Source organism: Astyanax mexicanus, chromosome 6 (assembly GCF_023375975.1).
Source record: "Astyanax mexicanus isolate ESR-SI-001 chromosome 6, AstMex3_surface, whole genome shotgun sequence".
NCBI lineage: Eukaryota > Metazoa > Chordata > Actinopteri > Characiformes > Acestrorhamphidae > Astyanax > Astyanax mexicanus.
In genome coordinates this window covers 38,663,782-38,683,441 of record NC_064413.1, presented here as the reverse complement: position 1 = coordinate 38,683,441, position 19,660 = coordinate 38,663,782, and the positions used below count along the sequence as shown (strand labels likewise).

The 19,660-nt window shown below is 37.5% G+C and overlaps 1 protein-coding gene across 3 annotated transcripts in view; it reads right to left on the bottom strand.

Annotated features, from left to right (window-relative positions):
• The window catches only part of ncalda (neurocalcin delta a), a 43,924-nt gene extending 24,709 nt beyond the window's left edge, over window positions 1-19,215 (bottom strand). The window contains exons 1-2 of one of the 3 annotated variants that reach the window (XM_007250449.4): window positions 19,049-19,215; window positions 11,078-11,146 (exon numbers count right to left, since the gene is read on the bottom strand). The gene's annotated coding sequence lies outside the window, so the exon portion shown is untranslated. Of the gene's footprint in view, window positions 1-2,117; window positions 2,304-11,077; window positions 11,147-19,048 lie in introns of those variants that run through there. The other 2 variants (XM_049480354.1, XM_007250450.4) reach the window with 2 other exon arrangements.
• Between the last annotated feature and the right edge of the window lie 445 nt (window positions 19,216-19,660).

Genomic DNA, 19,660 nt, shown 5'->3' with positions numbered 1-19,660 from the left:
TATCCTCACTGCCAACAGGCCTCCAACAAGTGTGTGTGTGTGCACGCATGTGTGGGCACTGTCAACAGGCCTTCAGAGTGTGTGTGTGTGTGTGTGTGTTGACACTGGCCACAGCTGTGCCACTGTAGAGACCTGCTCACTTCCACCACCTACACAGATTCACAGAATGGGACCAGCTGAGAGCCTGCATTCACCAAGTAATGCTATTGAATAATGCAGCTCAGTTGTGAAAACTGGTTCTCTACGTTACACTCAGAAATCACACACACAATTAGTATTACAACAACGCATAAAAAAAACAAAAGAACAACCAAAAGAAAAAGAACAACCAAAATGCCAAATAAAACCAATAAACAACTAGAGATGCACTGAAATTAAATATTTTTCAGAAACCAAAATATTGTTTTGTACTGGTTTAAAAAAAACCTACAAACCATTAAATTAGTTTAGCAGTGCAACTTTAGTCATGTTTTTACCTCATCAGTGCCATTCTAACCATAAAAGGTACTAAATCAGTGCACTCAAGTTATGGGAGTAAAACTTCCACAGAGAAAGACAGCCAGGCTTTTGGTAAACAAACAAATGCTAAGGCTACGTTAGCTCAGCTAACATTACCATCCTAGCCCAAATTGTAAAAGGTAATAAACTAATACCAGGCACGAAAAGTGATTCATAATGCTTTATTTCATTTAATTTGCCAGAGCATAAACTCAGTTACTCCTACTGCTAACAAGCTCCAATGCTTATTTAGAGAATTGCTTTTCTTGGTTATTATCATTCAAAAACATATTAAATTGCCCAGTAAACATTAATGTATTTTTTTAATGTGTTTGTTTGTTTGTTTTTTTTTGCACTGAGACATGCCTAGCAACACCACACGTGGTGATATTGTTGTGGTACATGGCCTTTAGAGATATTAGAGTTGCACAACACACTGAGCGTTCAGTACTTTTTTCCAATACTGCAGTTTAAAATTTTAATTGAATTTCCTTACATCCATTAACTGCATTAGCACAATATTGTCAGATTGTATGCGGGCTACATTTAAGAGTTACTAATAATATTGATTAAAAAAAAAAAAATCTTCTAAAAAACATTGATATTAATGTTGGGCAGGTTTTAAGATTACCTACAGTATTGTGCATTAAGAAACTTAGCGTTGGTATTAAAATAAAAATTCTGATATATCAAACCTATGAATAGAGGGAGAAACTGTAAACGGCACTAGAAAATTTTAATGCAAGATAAACGGACAGCTATTCTGGCAACCAGTGCAAGAGCATCTGTGAAAGGATGCAGCCAAGACTAGACGAACACACACACACACACACACACACACACACACACCTTTCTGCTACAAGAACATGGCTTAAACAGATGAGTAGTGGGAGAGAAGAAAGATGTGAAGGAGTGGGAGGAGAGATGGAGCTGGAAGGGAAAAGAGAAGCTTCATTTTCTCCTCCATCTTTCTTCCCCTTAAATGCTTTCTCTATGATGCTCCCTGATGCTGAACTGCAAACAGTGGCCTTCTTGGCCTGACATTTGAAAGAGATACTGCATTATCAAACTTCAGTACACCCACAGCAAATATAAACACACACACACACGCAAACACACAAACACTCACATGGACACACACACACACACCCACAGAGACACACAGCTTTTTAAGCCTCATCAACAAGCATACCAGCACAGCCCTCTAGGGAACATTATGCCCTCACATCCTGTCTATACTTCAAACATATCAGTGGGGGGTTGCGGAAGTGAGGAATATGGAGCCAAAAATAAAATAAAAATGTCCAGGGCTAAGTGTGTGAAAGAACATACTGAAGGTTTAGAGAGATGAAGAAAAAAAGCAATAGCCTGCAATAGATTAGAAGATTGGTTGGAAAGAAAAATGAGTGGATGACTGAGTGAAGATTGTGTGCAGACTGAGAGATACAGATAAACAGATAGAGACATAACCCAGCCTTCTTCCCTTTTTCTCCTGCTCTGAAAGGCTTCAACAACAGCATGCTACAAAACAAAGAGCCTCAGAGTGCCCTGCTCAAAAGCACCTGTTGCAATTAATCATGAAATTCTCGAGCATTACCACAGAAGAGGAAGAGACATACCTCTTCTTTTTTGGGCAAAACAAGTCCTTAACAGTCCATAACCTGGTGTGTTTCCCACCGAGTGACAAACACAGGCAGCAACAGGCAGTGAAATGAAACCAGCAAGACTGAGCAGGCAGCAGCAAGCGTCTGAGACCAGCCCTGTCAACTCAATAACTCCCAAGATTCTTCGCAGCCCAAAGCAGCCAAACGAAAAACCAAACTCGGACCAAGCTCCTCCCCCCTCTGACGCCAGCGCCTGGTCACATGACCATATGAAAAGCAGAAGCGAGACTTCGTTGCTGTGGCAACAGGAACACGGCTGTGCAGTGATTTCAATAGGTCATCCATCAGAGGCTGCACTGAAAAAGATTTAGAGAAAGAGAGAGAAAAGAGAGAATGAGAGTGAGAGAGAGAATGAGAGATGAGACCATTACACTACGAGAGAGTGAGAATAAGAGGGGCTCTACAAGAGAGAGAGAATGAGAAAATGTAAGAGTGAGAAAGCAAGAGAGAGTGAGAGGGAGAGAGAAAGACTATGAAAGAGAAAAAATGAGGGTGTAAGAGAATGAGACTGAAAGAAAATGAGAATATAACTGAGAAAGACAGCAAGAGAGAAAAAGCAAGGAAATGCAAGAGAGAGCGTTTTAGAGCGAGTAAGAAAGAATCAGAAGAATCACAGAGGAGGAGAGGGAGTGAGAGGGAGAAAATTAGAGAAAAAGGAAAACTGAAAAAGCAAACAAAAAAGACAATCAGAGAAGGAGCAGAATAAGGATGGATAGAGAAATAACAGGAAAATGGAATGGGGATAAAATTATGGAGAGAGAGAGAGAGAGAGAGAGAGAGAGTAATAGTAAGAAAGTAAGAACGAGAGAATGAAAGAGCGCAAGAGAAAGTGTGCATGTAAATGTATTTGGTCACTGCAGCACTGTTAACTGAGGACTCGTTTTAGAACTGGATCTCTTATTGCACTTTGCATTTCTGACCACGTGCATCAATGAAAAGATGGAGGAACCAGTTTAATAACAATAAGAGCCACTTATGTGGTTTTAAAAATCAGGCCCAGATTACTGACAGCTTTGGCAATCAGGACCAGCTGTGGCAATCACGAGAAGGAAATATATATTTAACTTTCTGAATCATAACCACCTAATCTCTACATGCTTCTATATGTTTCTACAGAAATTGCACAGTGCTTATGGTGCCGTTTCTAAAAATGATAGAAACCAAAAAGCATACAAATCTGAGATTCCATTTACCTCAAAGCAAGAACAAGTGCTAATAATCAGTAAAATAAGAAGTCATGTTTAACTTATCTTTAGAAACATAACTAATATAACTAATATAACATAACTGATTTAGTCCTTTACTGGTTAATAAAAAAGCTTAATTTTTAACCACTTATTAAATTAAATGATTTAAAAGTTTAAAAAGATGGGCCTGATTTACCAATATCTTCTCATTTCCAATATCTAATATCTTAAGAAAATGTCTCAAGAAAATTCCCATCAAAAATTGTCAGATTGATGATGTTTGTGAAGCAAAGATTTGTCCATCATCTGCTCTTACAATGATGCATCCCATTTTCCTTATATTTTAAACAAATGCAAATTAGGAAAAGCACACCAGAATCTTTGTGAACACTGTGTAATTGAGTTTTAAGAATAAATTTCTTTCTAATAAGAATAGTTGGTGAACAAGGCCCAGCGTCATGAGTGCTGATAATTACAGGTACATGCTGTGGCTGCTAGTACTGAAACACAACAGGCTTCACAGGAGGTCAGCCCCATTCTTTGGATTCCATCACAATGGACTGGAGGCACTTTAGGTTCTCAGGGTCACCGTTTCAGCGTTAACTGTCCTCGTGGCCCTCAGAGCGTGGAAAACCTCGTTTCTACACAAGGGGCCTGATTTGAATACCATCTGGAGGTCTGTTGAATAGAAAGGACAAGAGAAGCAAAGAAAGGAGGGGTACCGATGGAGGAAGGGCAGAAATAAGTTCTATAGGGCAGAGCAGTGGCAAGGATGGAGTGGGAATAAAACCCAAAGAACTGAACCTCAAAAGAACTAGAATTGGGGGCGGAGGTTTAAAAAAATGGCGGATGTTTGCTTAAGCCCATAAAAGGACAAATTGGTCAAAGAACGAACAGGGAGAGGGACTCCAGAGTGACTGGGTAACATGCACCAAAAAAAAAAAAGAAAGTGTGGCAGACACTTTTTTGTGCCTCCATTTGGAGGCAGTGAGTGTGAATTATTTACACTGAGAGAATAGTCCAAGGATTAAACTGGATATGCCACAGGGAGCATAGAGGATTCCTTAACTGGCTCAAATACAAACTGTATGCACTCTAATAAGCAAAGGTTAAAAGCAACGTGCTCCTCAGGAGCCTTCTCTCAACTCTAGGAAAGAGAGACATATTTAGACACTCAAATAAGATTATTTGTGTGCAACACAATAGAGCTGACCACAAACAATGCACACCAATAAACTAGAACAGCAAGAACTTGTAACCCAGCATATAAGGTCAAAAACTGTCATCTGAAACTACAATATATATACATTTATGATAAGTGATGAGGCTTTGTTCTAAGGTAGATTTTGATTTAGCATAGAAAAAAAAAGTATGATCACATTTGCATCTCTATTCTCATTCTTTATAAAACCAAAAGTCTTAAACATTTTTTCAGAAGATCAGCTTCTAATCTAAGAAAAATGAAGAGCAAGGAAAAAGGATGTTAAAAACACCTGAAACACCTTCTTGCTTATTTTTTTTTAACTGTACTTACCTCACACAATTGCTACCAATCTAGAAGAGTAGGGAACAATTATTTTATGTTAAGCTACTGATTCTTAGCACAGTTAACATGTTCATATTGTGCACAGTTGGGTCATTGTCTCTTTCTGGTATCAAGTGACTTGTTAGAAAAGCCTCTTCTGAAGCTGACACACAAAAAAGCCCACAAACATTTGTTAAAAACATGCAGTCTAAAGGCATGGATTACTGGTACCATGTCCTGTGGTCTAACGAGAGCAAGATAAACTTGTGTGCCCCAGGTGGTGTCCAGCATGTGCGGTGGCATCCTGGTGAGGAGTACCAAGACAGTTGCCCCTTACCTACAGTCAAGCTTGGTGGTGATAACACCATGGTCTGGGGCTGCATGAACGCTGTCGGCACTGGGAAACAGAATTCCCACATGTACTGTGACATTCTGAAACAGCAGTTTTCCAACATGACAAAAAACTCAAACACACCTCCAAGATGACAACTGCCTTGCTGAGGAAGCTCAAGGTAAAAGTGATTTATTGGCAAAGTATGTCTACAGACCTAAACCCAATTAGGCACATTTGGGGCATCCTCAAGCGTAAGGTCGAGGAGCGCAGGGTGTTTAATATCCACCAGCTTTGGGATTTCATCATGGAGAAGTGCAAGATGATTCCCATAGCAACCTGGTGAACAAAGGGTTACGGCAGGGCTAGATAAAAATGGTGGTCACACAAAACAGACAGAAAGGCCACAATGTGAACATGTTCTTTGTAGGGTGTACTCACCTTTGTTGCAAGCTATTTAGACCTAATCTGTGTGTTGAGTTATTTTCACAAGGCAGTAATACTGTCTTGTGAAATAATATCGGTATTATATTGTATTAAACGAAACCCATATTGTCCAGCAATAACACAAAGTATTAAATTGAATCTAATTCTGAATTTAATTATTTGTTACACCCCTAGAATATATAGGTGTTGGGGATTTTTGCAGCACCTAAGCAGAGTTTCTAAACGCAATTGCCACATTCCGTGAAATAAAACGTATGAAAAACTGTGAAGAGCAGTGAAGTTTTGTACCATGTCTTACTTTATAAGCACATACTGCAATGAAAATAAACACCAATTTATTTCTGAAAGCATAAAAGGTGCATATTTTTTGAGCAGACATGTTTTTCTGTGAAAATGACATTATCCTTGACCGAAAATGAGGAAGTAGAAATCAAAAGATGTACATCTTGCTCCCCTATAATTTAAAATCTACTCAACAATTTTTTCAGGTGCCAACGACTGACTTGTTGACTTTCAATCTTGAGGTCTCAGTCACAGTTCTCAGTACCGCTGCAATTTCTGCTGTCCTTGACACCACACTTATTCAGTTTACTGAAGCCTTACTGAAGTAGACACCTCCAGTGACTCAGATGACACTTCTTTTCAGTGCAAGCATATTCTAGACTGAATGTTGAATGAGGCATACTGGTGTGTTGTTTGATAGACCCTTTCAACATAGAGCTGGCTCACAATACCAGGCTTTTAACAGCGAGATGAAGGCATGCTGAATTTGCAGAGTTAATTTCAGCAGAATTTACACTGACTAGAAATGGAAAGCATTGGCTATGCCTTCGTCTTCAGTGAACAGATGATAAAATGATTGCATGTAAAAAGAAACCTACGAGCAGTGAAGAAATGAGCACTGTTCCCTTAAATCAGTTCATACATATACCGTATATATAATGCAGTGTAAATTATGATGGTCTGCTATAGAAGAACTTATGTAAAATTGCTGCTGCTTCACTAGCTATATATCGGCACCAGCATCAATGCGTGGTCTCATAACATACATACAGTATCTCACAAAAGTGAGTACACGCCTTTTTCATGGGACAACATTACAGAGCTCTATAGACATGAAACTTGGATATAAATTGGAGCAGTCGTTGTACATCATGCATAACAGTATAGTACAGTATTACTGCCTTGTGAAAATAACTCAACACACAGATAGATAACACACAGATAACACTATAGGCTCCCATGGCCCGGCAGTGTCAGTGTGTAATGACATACACTACAGGTGGTGGCTTTTAGATTGTCAATATTGGAATTATATTGTATCAAGCGAAATCCACTTTTTCCAGCACTAACACAAAATATTATATTGAATTTAAATCTGAATTTAATTATTTGTTACACCCCTAGAATATATAGGTGTTGATTTAAATGCACAACCTAGGATGAACCCTAGACCAATTTTTATAGTTTAATGTAGCATTATTTGTCATCTTCCAGGGAGCCTAGCATACACCATGTCTTAAAGAGTGAATACAATCCAAGACATTTTTACATGAATTAAAATGCTTAAAAATGAGATGCAAATATAACAAGATTTTTTTAATCAAACAATGACTCCAAATAAAAGAAAATAGACCAAATAAATGAGAAAAAATATGTTCTGTATTATTATTGTATATTTCCTTTCCTTATACACTCTGGCCAGTGGGCTTTTATTATTAAGCCTACATTAACAGATGTCACACAGTGGAGCTCGCTAACTGTTAATTGATGATGTTTTTCCGAGCTGGATTAATCACTGTTTTTTGATTACAGATCACTGTCTTTGTGCTGGTAGGTTCTCTGGATGGTATATTATGGCTACAGTTTACTCAAGTCCTTAGTTTTTAAGCTAAGAACACCAGCATGTAGCTGCCGAATCAATCCTAGCTAGGCTAACAGATGGTGTGTCTCAGATGGGGTTACTGCACTGGTACAGGCACTGGTTACATGGAGAAAGTCCAGCAGTTTGATGGGATATCTGTAGCCTACTCAGGATGACTTAGAAGAGTACATTGCATGTAGCTTCATAGAGTTCTGACAGATATGTTATAAAGACTTTTGATCTGAGTGATAATAAAACAAATCAAAAACGTGTTTAAAAAGTATGTTTTATTATTTGTATATTACTATTGAATATTCTGGGTTGCCATGAGAGTGAGCATGGAAACACGAACAGAAACTGCAGCAGAAACAGCAGTACATGCTACCCAAACTAAAGAGCCAACAGCTTTCTAAAACGCAGAGGAAAATGAGAGTAAAATCTGTCAGTTAAGTGCTTTATAAAAAAGGACACACATTTACCAGGAATTTAACCTTCTGGACGGTACTGTGATGGATATGGAATTGAATGATCCATGTGATTCATAAAAACACTGCATGCCTGGAGCAAAAGGAATGCCAGGCTGTAAAACACAGGGGCCCATAGCCTCCTCAATAGAAACAGACAGCATGAGGAATGCTGGGAATGCACCGGGTCTCACATGAAGTTCTTTTTGACTATATTTAATACAGCAAACGCACAAGCACTAAAAAAAGGTCACGCATGTTAGAGAGTCACACAGTGTTTAGTCATGAGAGTGCCGCACACATGGCCTTTACAAACATCAACAGTGACATGGAATGACAACTGCTGTTTTGCCAATAGGAAAGGTCGAGTCATGCAGGTCACACCACAGGCATACTGCTACCTGCCAAAGGGACTTCTGGGAAACCCGTATCTGCTCGCGTAAATGACGCACAGCATTTAAGCAAACGGAGCAAATTTCTGCCAGGAATGAGTAAGCATCCATCTGACCTCTCCAACCCCTGAGTTTAGACAGGTTTCCCTGAGGCTGAGTATCACAACTACATCACAGAAAATGTAAGTGATTATGAAACATTTTCTATGCTTTATACATTACGGCCACAAGGTGCACTGGGCATTAGGTCAAGATCAGGCCTCTGACCTGTAATAGAAACATCACAACTGACGATCATGAGCAACAAAAGAATCCTGTTACATGAAGAATGCACATTTCTTACTGGCAAACTGGCTCTAAAAACACATGAGATGATTCACTTCAAAATAAGTGGTAGATCACTACGACTCCACTTTACAATGTGTGAAATAAGTTAGTATAAAAACGCTTAAAAAGCTTTATTATCATAAATAAGTAATTACAGATGCAAGGAAATTTCACTCAACATAACATTATTAAATATTACATTACTAAAGGCTACTTCTCTGTTCTCTTAAAATCTGCTAAATCTCTGTTCTCTTTGTGTTTCTGCTAAGGTTTGACACAGTTTTGGAAAGCATGAACTGCCTCTTTGTTTGGCTAGAAGTGTTGCTATACTCACGTGAAGCACCGCAGTTGCTTGATTAGGTTAATTATACGTTAGCCGTATTTCCATCACTCAACAGGCTGACTTTACTCACACTACTACAATGTTGCTTTTTGGCAAACAAAAGATACAGTGTGTTGAAATAGATTGAAGATATGTTGAAATATCTTCAAACAAACAACATTTTACTCAAACAAACCGCTAATTTCACTATCTTCTTACAGAATAGAGCTGTTGCAGCATTGTTAACTACCCAACTTCTGGTACTCCCTCACTTAAAAATATCATCAGCTGCTTATTAAAATAAATTATAGATGAAGCCTAACTTCTAGCCCATGTCACACTGGTTTTACTTACATTACAAGATAATGTCTTGCTTTTCTTCGTTTCTAAACTAAAATGTCTCCAAACAAAAAAAAAATACTTTTGTCAAAGTAACAGCTTGTTATTTGAGGCTGAAGGTACTAAAAGCGTAAGGTGTGGAACTGCAATCTGAATATGTCTTATGTTAATGTTACGGTTTATGGTCGAGTGCAAGCTGTAAGAGCTCAATGATGGGTAAGACAATGTTTAAAAAATAAAAATAAAAAAATGAACCAAGTTTCAGTCGTCCAAACCTAACAGTGTTTTGTGTTGAACAAAATGTTATCCTGCTATCTGAGCTAATGCAAATCAGCTTCTCTAATTTATTTGCAATGGATAAACACTTATCATTGTCACACTGACTGTTGAGATTTTCTGAATATTCGGCATCTGAAATTATTTGACACAAAATTGCAAACAATTCCTTCAGGCGATTGGCCGAACAAGTGAAATAAGTGCAAACAAGTGACCTGTTATTTGGTTTTAAAATAACACAGGATCATCTGTGCTACAGTTTACACTACTCCCCGCTGCTGGTAATACTGTATACTGCAGTTATATTTTGAGACTTTTAAGATTCAGGAGGTAACAAAAGGAGGTACTACTAAACCCAAATTATCAAGAGTGAGAGACTACCATTGTGGAGAACCTGACCTACTGAATGTATTTGATGTATTTGATTTGATTATATACAGTCATGGATTGGAACATGCAGTCACTGTCATTCTGTTTTTTTATGTGTGAGCAATGAATCTGTTGGGTCCTTAGTTGGTTAGGATTTTGTCAATTTGTCAGCATCTTATACTTATCTAGACTTAAAGGCGTCAAGCTAACTCTAAACAAACCATGGCAAACTTCAGTGTTGATTAGAATGTATAAACTTTTACATAAAAAAAATCCATAATTCATGAATTAATTTGATGAAATTAAATCAAATTTACTGCTGTGCAAAGTCACAGTGTATTTAACTGAAGCATGGTTATCCCTGGCTTAGTAGGCTCAGCGCTGGAATCCTGACAAAGTTGTCATCAGGCTACACCCCAGGGTGTCCATTAGGTGGTTATTTAGGGCTATTTTAATCGAGGCATGAATATTGCGCGCGGACAGTCAATTCTCAAGCCCTATATGGAAAGATGGCGCTTATAATGCAGCACAGCAATTTTTTCATAGCTAAAATCTCTCTGATACAATAATTGTTCCAATGATAACCCCTGTGGTGTGTATTCTGAAAAAGAGAGCATCTACACCCAAGAGGAAACGTGAATCCTTCACACACTATTTAGTGACGAGTGGGTGAGTGGGCCGGGTCAGAGTGTATCTCGGAGCATGGGAATCTCCCCCTTTCTCATTCAAGTAGCAGAGAGTCATGGGAAAGAGAGCAGGCACTACAGTTAGAACTCTGCTCCAGAGTCATAGGGCAGGTCACACAGCACCATCAAATGGAAAACAAATGGGTCTAATGGAGCATGCCACATGTTCTCCACTTAAAGTATACTTTGCAAAGTGTAATATTCTTTGCACTCCCTCACACTATCAAAAGGACACAGCAAAGACTGTTTGATGGACATGTACTACCAAAAGCATGCCATTATACAGAGCAGTGTGGGAAGAAGCTAAGACAAATACTCATGTTAAAGGGGAGCAAAAAAAAATCCAAACAAACACACAGAAACATAAACCCACACTCAGTACTTACAGACAGAGCTGGCAGGACTTCCTCAATCTTCCCCACTGATCTGAGAGAAACGCCCCAAACCAGCCAATCCTGCAGGGAAAACCAGCAGCCTGTTAGTGTGGTCTTCAACAGTCTGGTTTATTTTAAGTGCAAAAATATCAATATCAGATACCAGATAGTTAAATCATGTTCAAACTGTCCATTTTTGCATTGACAATATATTGTCCCAGAAATGATTGCTGTAAATAATAGTATTGTCATCTGAAGAGCATTTTATGCCACTATAAAATAGTCTTAATGTGTACACAGCACATATGTTTCAATACAAATATTGTTATTTGATGTCAGGTATCAATAACGTATCACAAATGAAACAATACAATACAATGTGATTTTGATATTTTGGCCTAATGAAAAAGATTTGAGCATCTTTTTACCTGCTGTGTCAACAAAGCCTTAGTCTTTTTTCCCCAAATATTATGTCTGCAGCCCTTTATACAAGCCTTTGTAAAGTGGATTGACCAAGGAGCTACAGCCAGACCATGTACTACTCAACTCCTATAGCCATTTTTATTTAGTAGTAAACTTGTCTAGGTTTAAAAAAATAATAATTGTCTGAAAAATATGTTTACCTTCACACATGATGAACAGCCAGAGACTGACTTTGGTTTGAAAAAAACAAACAAACAAAAAAAAAAAAACACACAGACTGACTATTAACAGGCTGGTCATAAAGTTAACCCTTCAGTTTGAGGAACAGCATGGCACAGAGACAGGGTTTTACTGTATGTTGTAAAAATACTTTAGTTACTGACAGAACACGGCAAAGATAAACCTTGCCTTCTAAGCAGTGTTCAAAAATAGCTCGGTAGAACATTACATATCCAATAGTACATGAATAGCTTTACCTACATTATCTGGCAGCCCTGTGGATACTTCTCATATTTAATTTAAATCCAGTTCAAACAGTTTTATGATAAAAAAAAAATATTTATCACATCTTTAGTATGTAGTATGAGGTACACAATGCACCACTTGGCAATGTAATGGCGAAACAAATTCTATCCATGGTGAAATTAAAGGATTTGTTATAGAAGTTGTACATAGGAGCAAAGATTTCTAGAATATACAATTTACACCTTTGCTCATAATTTAGTGGCACCTCCTAACTCAAAACCTGCAACCTTCCCCAAAGATATAATGATATAAACCACCAACATTGCAATTAGTGCTGCACAATATTGGAAAATATTGCTGTTCTGCAATGTATATATATATAATATATTACAATGATTCAATGATGATAAGGACCTCATGATGATAATAATCCAACCTGTGTATCAATACTGATATGACTGGAGTAACATAATTAGCACTGGGTAGATACAACGTGTACATCTTTGCACATATGGTACATATTTTGAAAAATATGAAGTGGAAATTTCCACTGTATCAAGTAAAAAAAAAAGCTTAAAAAATGTAATTTGACACTGCACAATAATTGTATGGCCTGCGATGATTATTGTGTATTTGTACATTGCAAGGATGATGATGCTAAAACGATATATTGTGACCTGATGGCAATTCTCACAGAATTACCAATACTAGGTTTAAACCTTGCGTGTTTTAACTTTAAGTCATATGTGACTGAAATTTAACAAAATGTCCATACTTGTTGTTAGAGTACCTATTAAACACACAGGCTGAATACATTCATCAAGCACCTACAATTTAAAGAATGAGAGAACAGTAGAATGCCTTTGTCTCAATAGACACCTGTCATGGCAACGTGGGAGTCTGTTAAAGTGCAGTACAGTGTACAAGTAGGTGGCCGTGGAGTTGCGAGCAGGTATAATATATGTGTGTGTGTGTGTGTGTGTGTGTGTGTGTAAGTACAAGTGTGTGTGCGCGTGGTGGGTGGGGTTGGACGCCTACATATACTTGAGTTTTTTAGTTCCCTTCCTCACGGCAGAGCCAACAGTCACGATTTTCAGCCCACTCACGCAGAAAAACTTCCTGTCTCATTTCAGATAGAGAGCTTAATGTGTTTGCTGTAGCTGCACTGTTCTCTCCGTGGAGGCAAACCACAAGCAGCGTTCACACCTCACCATGAGGACTGGCTGGTCACGAATCTGAAACAATGAACAGCCGGATGATTCATCTTGGAACAGTGGTAACATTCTGCCAACAGATCTGAGTGGGTGATATCTGTTACAACTCCAGACAACTGCAGAGAGACATATTAAACACTACTTGGTAACTTCTGCTTTAGTTTTGAACCATCTTGAGTGCACGAAGCGCAGATTCTAAATTCACTCTATACCCACGCACAGTAAATCAAGAGAATCTCTTTAAATTAACAATCAAAGGAAGACTACATGAAACAGAAACATCAATCGACCCTTGCTGAAATATGGGTTATGTAGGTACTGTGTGCCTTCAGAATAAACACAGTATTAATTCCGGTGCTGCTCTTTAAAACTTACGTGTCATCTTGCTCATCATTTATTTCAGTTATGTACATTTCCTATAGACCAGGACTGCTCAAGAAGTCATTAATGAGGATTATTTCATATGGCCTACTAAAACATTACCATAACCTAGGGCTGGGTGATTGTATAATTAGTATTGTATCATGAATTTTTAAGACACTTTCACAATACACAGTATTTAGTGGGGAACAGACAAAATACACAGGTAGATGCAGATTCTTATTAACTAATTTAAATATGCTTAGTACAGTGATACATATATATAATTCCGAAACCTTCTGCACTGTGCAACCTGTGCTAATTAAGCACCTGATGATAATAATTAGAGGTGGTCAGAGTAATTTAAGAACTAGTGATATTCACATTATATTCACAAAACTATATTGTGTGTCACAATCACATTTTTCACAAGCTGATAAAATATTGTCATAGTGCCCACCCCAACTATACCTCAACCTTTCATTAAAAATGCTTCTTCCATATATGACTTACTAATATCTGTTAATAATAAAAAAATAATAATTATTAAGTATTTTAATCATTAAGTATTAGCTAAGTATTTGAATTCCTTATTTGCAAGATACACTGCCTGGACAAAAAAAGTCTCCACCTGGATTTAACTAAGCAAGTGATCTGGGGTTGTTGCAGTTGGTCAGGTCTAGGGTCAGCAACAGTATGTGCTGAAAGAATGAGGTCAGCTGACTACCTGAATATAGACCAGGTTATTCTATCAATAGATTTTTTTTTCACTGATGGCACAGGCATATTCCAAGATTTATACCAAGATTCATGAAGCTGGAATTGTGAAAGAGTGGTTCAGGGAACATGAGATCATCATTTTCACACATGGATTGACCACCACAGAGTGCAGACCTTAACCTCATTGAGAATCTTTGTGAATCTTGGTGAAAAATGAATGCAACACTGGATTGAAATAAATCTTGTGACATTGCAGAAGCTTATTGAAACAATGTCATGCTGAATGCGCACCACAATCAAAGAAAACGGCGGACCAACGTTTTTTGTTCATGTGTTTGAGGCATAAAAAAATGGGAAAGCATACAATTGTCAGAGACTAACAGGGGCCCAAATTGTGGCAGAACAGAGCAAATTCAAATCAGCAAGGCTTCAGAGGCTGGTCGTTTTAGCACATCTATAAATTAAAAATATAAATAAAAATGTGTGGGACAATAAAATTACTGTGTGAAAGATATGAGTTGTACAGGGCTAGGATATAAACATTAACTGAGATAATGTAGCATTCTGTCCTTCTAAGCCCATGGATGGCTTTCATTTAACATAGTATTGTCATTCTGTTTGGGTTGTTGGCATTTTGGATGACGCATGGCATCAGTGGGCTTCACTTTACATTGTAAAAGTACTGCAGTGTTTTTTGTTAGTTTTTTACACTTTCAGAGTTAAACATAACCCCATTAAAGCATTTAGGCATCCCAAGAGATTTGCAAAATGTCAAAGCTTCATATAAAGAGGATAATCCTTTTTTTTTTTTGGCTCCTGAGCAGTAACTGCCTAACAATGAGAAAATTTAAGTACATGATGCTTAACAAGCATGAAAAGTATATAAGATGTCAAAGCATTTTCAAGCATCCAGTTCCTCATTTGGAGAATAATTAAGCAATAAAAACTGTAAACAATAAAAATGGAAATTAAGCAATCACGCACAACATATAAAAAAAATGTGTCAGCATTGACTGGATATTTCATATATTAACTAATATATCAAATACATTAACACAGAGGTTAAACATTTAGTAATATATTTAATTCATGGATGACCAACACTTATGCCATTGTATGTGTAAAAAAAACACGATTGCTATTTGCAAATAGTTCACAGAAAAAATCCTAAGCAATAGATCACATTTTTACTCAGTTTCATTTATTGGGATTTTTAAGGCTACTAACCAACCTACACAGAACATCATTCACTTCAGAGTGCGCCAATCATCACCCACACAAACAGAAAGTCAGATCAGAGGCATTATGCTGCATGAAGGAGGAATCAACCAGTTATGTAAAAGAACAGGTGTGAGAATTTTATTTTTTTTGTGACAAAGCTGTTGAATCAATTAAACCCTAAACACTTCCAACAGAATGTCCACCATAGCAACAATTGCTAGAAAAAACAAACAAACAACACAAAATATTGAGACACAGTGCTTAAAAAAGTTTTAGGCCAGGAGGAGGGGGCACTTTCCGGTCCACCAAGAGGAGAAACTAACTGTAAGAGCCTGCTGATAACTGTACTGTCATCATCTTCAATTGCATTCACTGGCTTAGCTTTAGCAGTGATAGAGTGTGACTGAAAAAACTGCAAGCTTACTTAGTGTGCCAGCTCTCTCATGAAAGATAATGTGTGTGTTAGTGTTTAGTCGTTGCCAAAATACAGCACGAAAATAAGTAGGGAGCTCTGGCACAGGAACACACAATTGTGTGTGCTATTAGGTCTGCATCACTGTCACTAACTTCCATCTGCTCTAGATTACCAGGGGTGTGTGTGTGTGGTGCGTGTGTGGTGTGTGATGTGTGTGTGTGTGTTTAAATATGCTTCTTCAATGCATCTACTAAAGAAACCCACCTGTTAAATCCCACCTTTTAGGGCTTCAATGGCAAAGTCGATTGCTACGTCACCAAAAGTGCAAAAAAAGATAACATTTTACTCGCTAAATATCAAGACATTCCATTTTCAAATGCCTTCTGGGCAAAAAACAAGAGCCACATCAACAGAAGACAAAGATGGATGGCATGACAGAAATAATAGGTGACCACTAATCCACTAATCCGAAAAATAAAATAATCAACAGATTATTCAACCACAATCACCATTATCTGCAGCCCTGCTGGTGACAGAAACCATGGATCATAATGTCTACAAGGCAAATATAACCATTTTCAAAATATTTTTTATCAAAAACAAACAGTGGTCCTGTATATATGTTGTAAGGCTGATCTTGGTAAATTAGTGGTGTCTGTGTTTTGTTTCTTTTTGCGAACTATAGTGCCTATAGCAAATTCAATATATCTCTCTGTAAGGCATTTAAAATATATATATTTTAATTAACATTAATCACACAGAACTAGAAGCATTTTATTAAGAACAATTGGCAAGTATTCCTTAGAAAATAACTGAAAGACTTTTAGTTGGCTATAAAAACAATTTGTAGCGTTTATAAGCTATGATACTTGCCAAACACTGTGACTGATCTACCACTACTGATCATGCAGGGTGCATAAAATATTTTAGTTTTTGGTTATTCTAAAACTGTATAGATTTTACTAAACTGTATTAATGTAATTAGAATTATTATAGCTTTATTTCTCATGCATAGTTAGTCAGAGCATCAAACATTTTGACCAGAGAGTGGCCAAACTCTTTCATACACCTGCACATTATGTTATGGAAGACATGGGCATGGGCTTATTTTGTGTAACAAGAAAAATTTGAAGGACTCAAACCATTAACTATACAAACTCTCAAACAACTGCTCGCTCAATTAGTTAAAGCCTCCTAAGCTGTTTAATACTTTTAAAATGCACAGTGAGAACAGTCTGCCTACAGGACCGAGCACAGTGACAAGTCTCTTAGCTTGCTAAGTTGCGTTCTTAAAATGATTGGGCCCCACCATTATCATCCATGAACAACTCAACTAATCTGACATTTATATTAGTAAAGCGGTCTTCCGCAGCGTTAATGGCCGGTTTAATGGCTGTCTGCTTCAGTATTAAACATGTCCCTCAGGCGCTTTTCCAGTAAGACATCATCACATGATACAGCTACACTGGGAACTGAAGACCTCAATTAATCAGATTTAAAGACAAACTCCAGTGTGAAATGGAGTTGAGCTGAAGTGAAACATAATATTAAGTAGTACCTTTTGACAAATATCCCACTTCCGTTAACCCCCAGCATTCTGAAATACAGCGCTTTGAACCAATGCCCAACAGGCTTACAATGCTAGCAATAGGGGCATAGCGTTACCAAAGCAAAGAGAGATCATTGTTTTTAGACCCAATCACGATAAGTTGACTGATGAGCACAAACAAATAGATAGCTAGGATAAGGGAACAGATTGCAAATTAATTCAGTGGAAATCACGAACTCCAGCTGTTGCTGAAAATATCTCTATATTATTTATGCATTTCTACTGAATTCATTTTGCAATCTGTTCCCCTATCCTACATATTTGTTTATACTTATCAGTCGACTGACTGTAACTTCTTTTACAGTAATCTTTTATCAGTAATTTTTGCATTTCATTTGGAAATCAAGGGATCAGAGTCTGAAGGAAGAGTGGAGAGACACACAGTCCAAACTGCTTGAGGTCTAGTGTGAAGTTTCCACAATCAGTGATGGTTTGGAGAGACATGTCATCTGCTGGTGTTGGTCCACTGTGATATATATATTAAGTCCAAAGTAAGTGCAGTGTTTTCACAATAAATCTTACAGCACTTCATGCTTCCCTCTGCTGACAACTTTTATGGAGATGCAGATTTTATTTTCCAGCAGTACTTGGCACACTGCCAAAAGTACCAATTTTCTAAAACATAGGTTTTTGAATTTTCATTGGCATAATCATCAACAATAAAATAAATAAATTCTTAAAATAGATCACACTGTGTGTAATAAATGTTCAGTTTTTTATTTATTAAATTATCAAAATAGATAATCAATAAGAGGTTATTTCATTTGCCAAATAGTAAAAAACAATGGGTCAGTTTTTGTGGCCCAAGTATCTACTTTTACATGAGCCTTACATGAGCCAATACATTTACATATTGCTGTAATATTATAACCTGAACATAAGTAGAAAATAGGCGAAAATTTTATTTTATGACCACTGTGACAAGAGGTTAAAATCATGTTTCATACAGGATTTCTCCTTTAACTAAACGGTTGGTTGGCTGGTTTGATCAATAACGTTAGGTGGTTAAGATCAGCAGCTGTAGGTTAATAATGAAATGAAACTTAAAAAGTTGTTTTGAGATACGTCCAGCTTTAGCTTTGGGTGTTTTCTGCAGCAATTTAGCCAGCTATATCAGTTAACTAAAGCTGAATAAGAAGAATAAACTGATTTATCGGGATTTAATGGCCTGCTATAGCTAAGCCAGCTCAGCTCACTGCTCAACATCTGCAGACTGGAAACTTCCGATTACAGATTAGCCATCAAGCTAGCCAAGTTAGCTAATAGCGTTTACTAACTAATTAATCCCGACACGCATTATTAAAGAATGAAAACAGCCTGAAGAAGCACATTAACACGACTCTTTTCAGCTCTATCGCTGGGTATTGCTTTTATCTTGCTAAACAAACCACTGACCACCAGTGTAGTGTCCCAAGCTGCACTCAAGACCCCAACATGTTACTAGTTAGCTTAGTTTAGCTAGCAACCAGCGGGCTAGCGCTGCGTCCGCCGCGGTGATGCGGACCGAGCAACAACAACAAAAAAGTTAGAAATAAAGTTTAGAGAGAGAAACTCACCGCGGCAGAGCTTCACAGAGCAGCAACAGAGCCGGAGAAGTGTGGTAGCGCTTCCTCTTCGGCAGGAGAAAGAGTGAAGAGCAGGAAAAAAGAACTAAAAGCGAAAATAAACCCAAATCCTCCTCCTCTTCTCTCACTGCTGGCCACCACAACTGCGTGCTGACGTCATTTGCTGAACCATATACGCCCTCATTCAGATCCGTGTGGCCTAGTCTGATCAGAGGAGAGAATTTAGTTTTTCTTAAATTCCTTATTTATTCTTCCTGGAAATACTGTTTTTTTTAAACTGTGCTTTGTTTGTAAAAATAACTAATAATAGACTAATAATACCAGCAGGAGGAATAAAAGTTTTGTTTGTTTGTTTTAGTTATCTTAAGTTAATCTTAAGACTTATCTTAAGTTAGTTAATCCTAGTGTTATTTGTTGTGTTTTGACTTTGCTAGGTGTTGTACAAACACAAAGCTACACACTTTGAGATTGTACCAGTGTAATGCACTAAACATATTTAGAGACAGGTATTTAAGGGCCACTACACCCCCTAATTTTTGCTGACTCCACACTCAAATTTGAAAAAGGCTAAAAAAAATGGAGGGTAGTAGAGGTGGTTTAAAA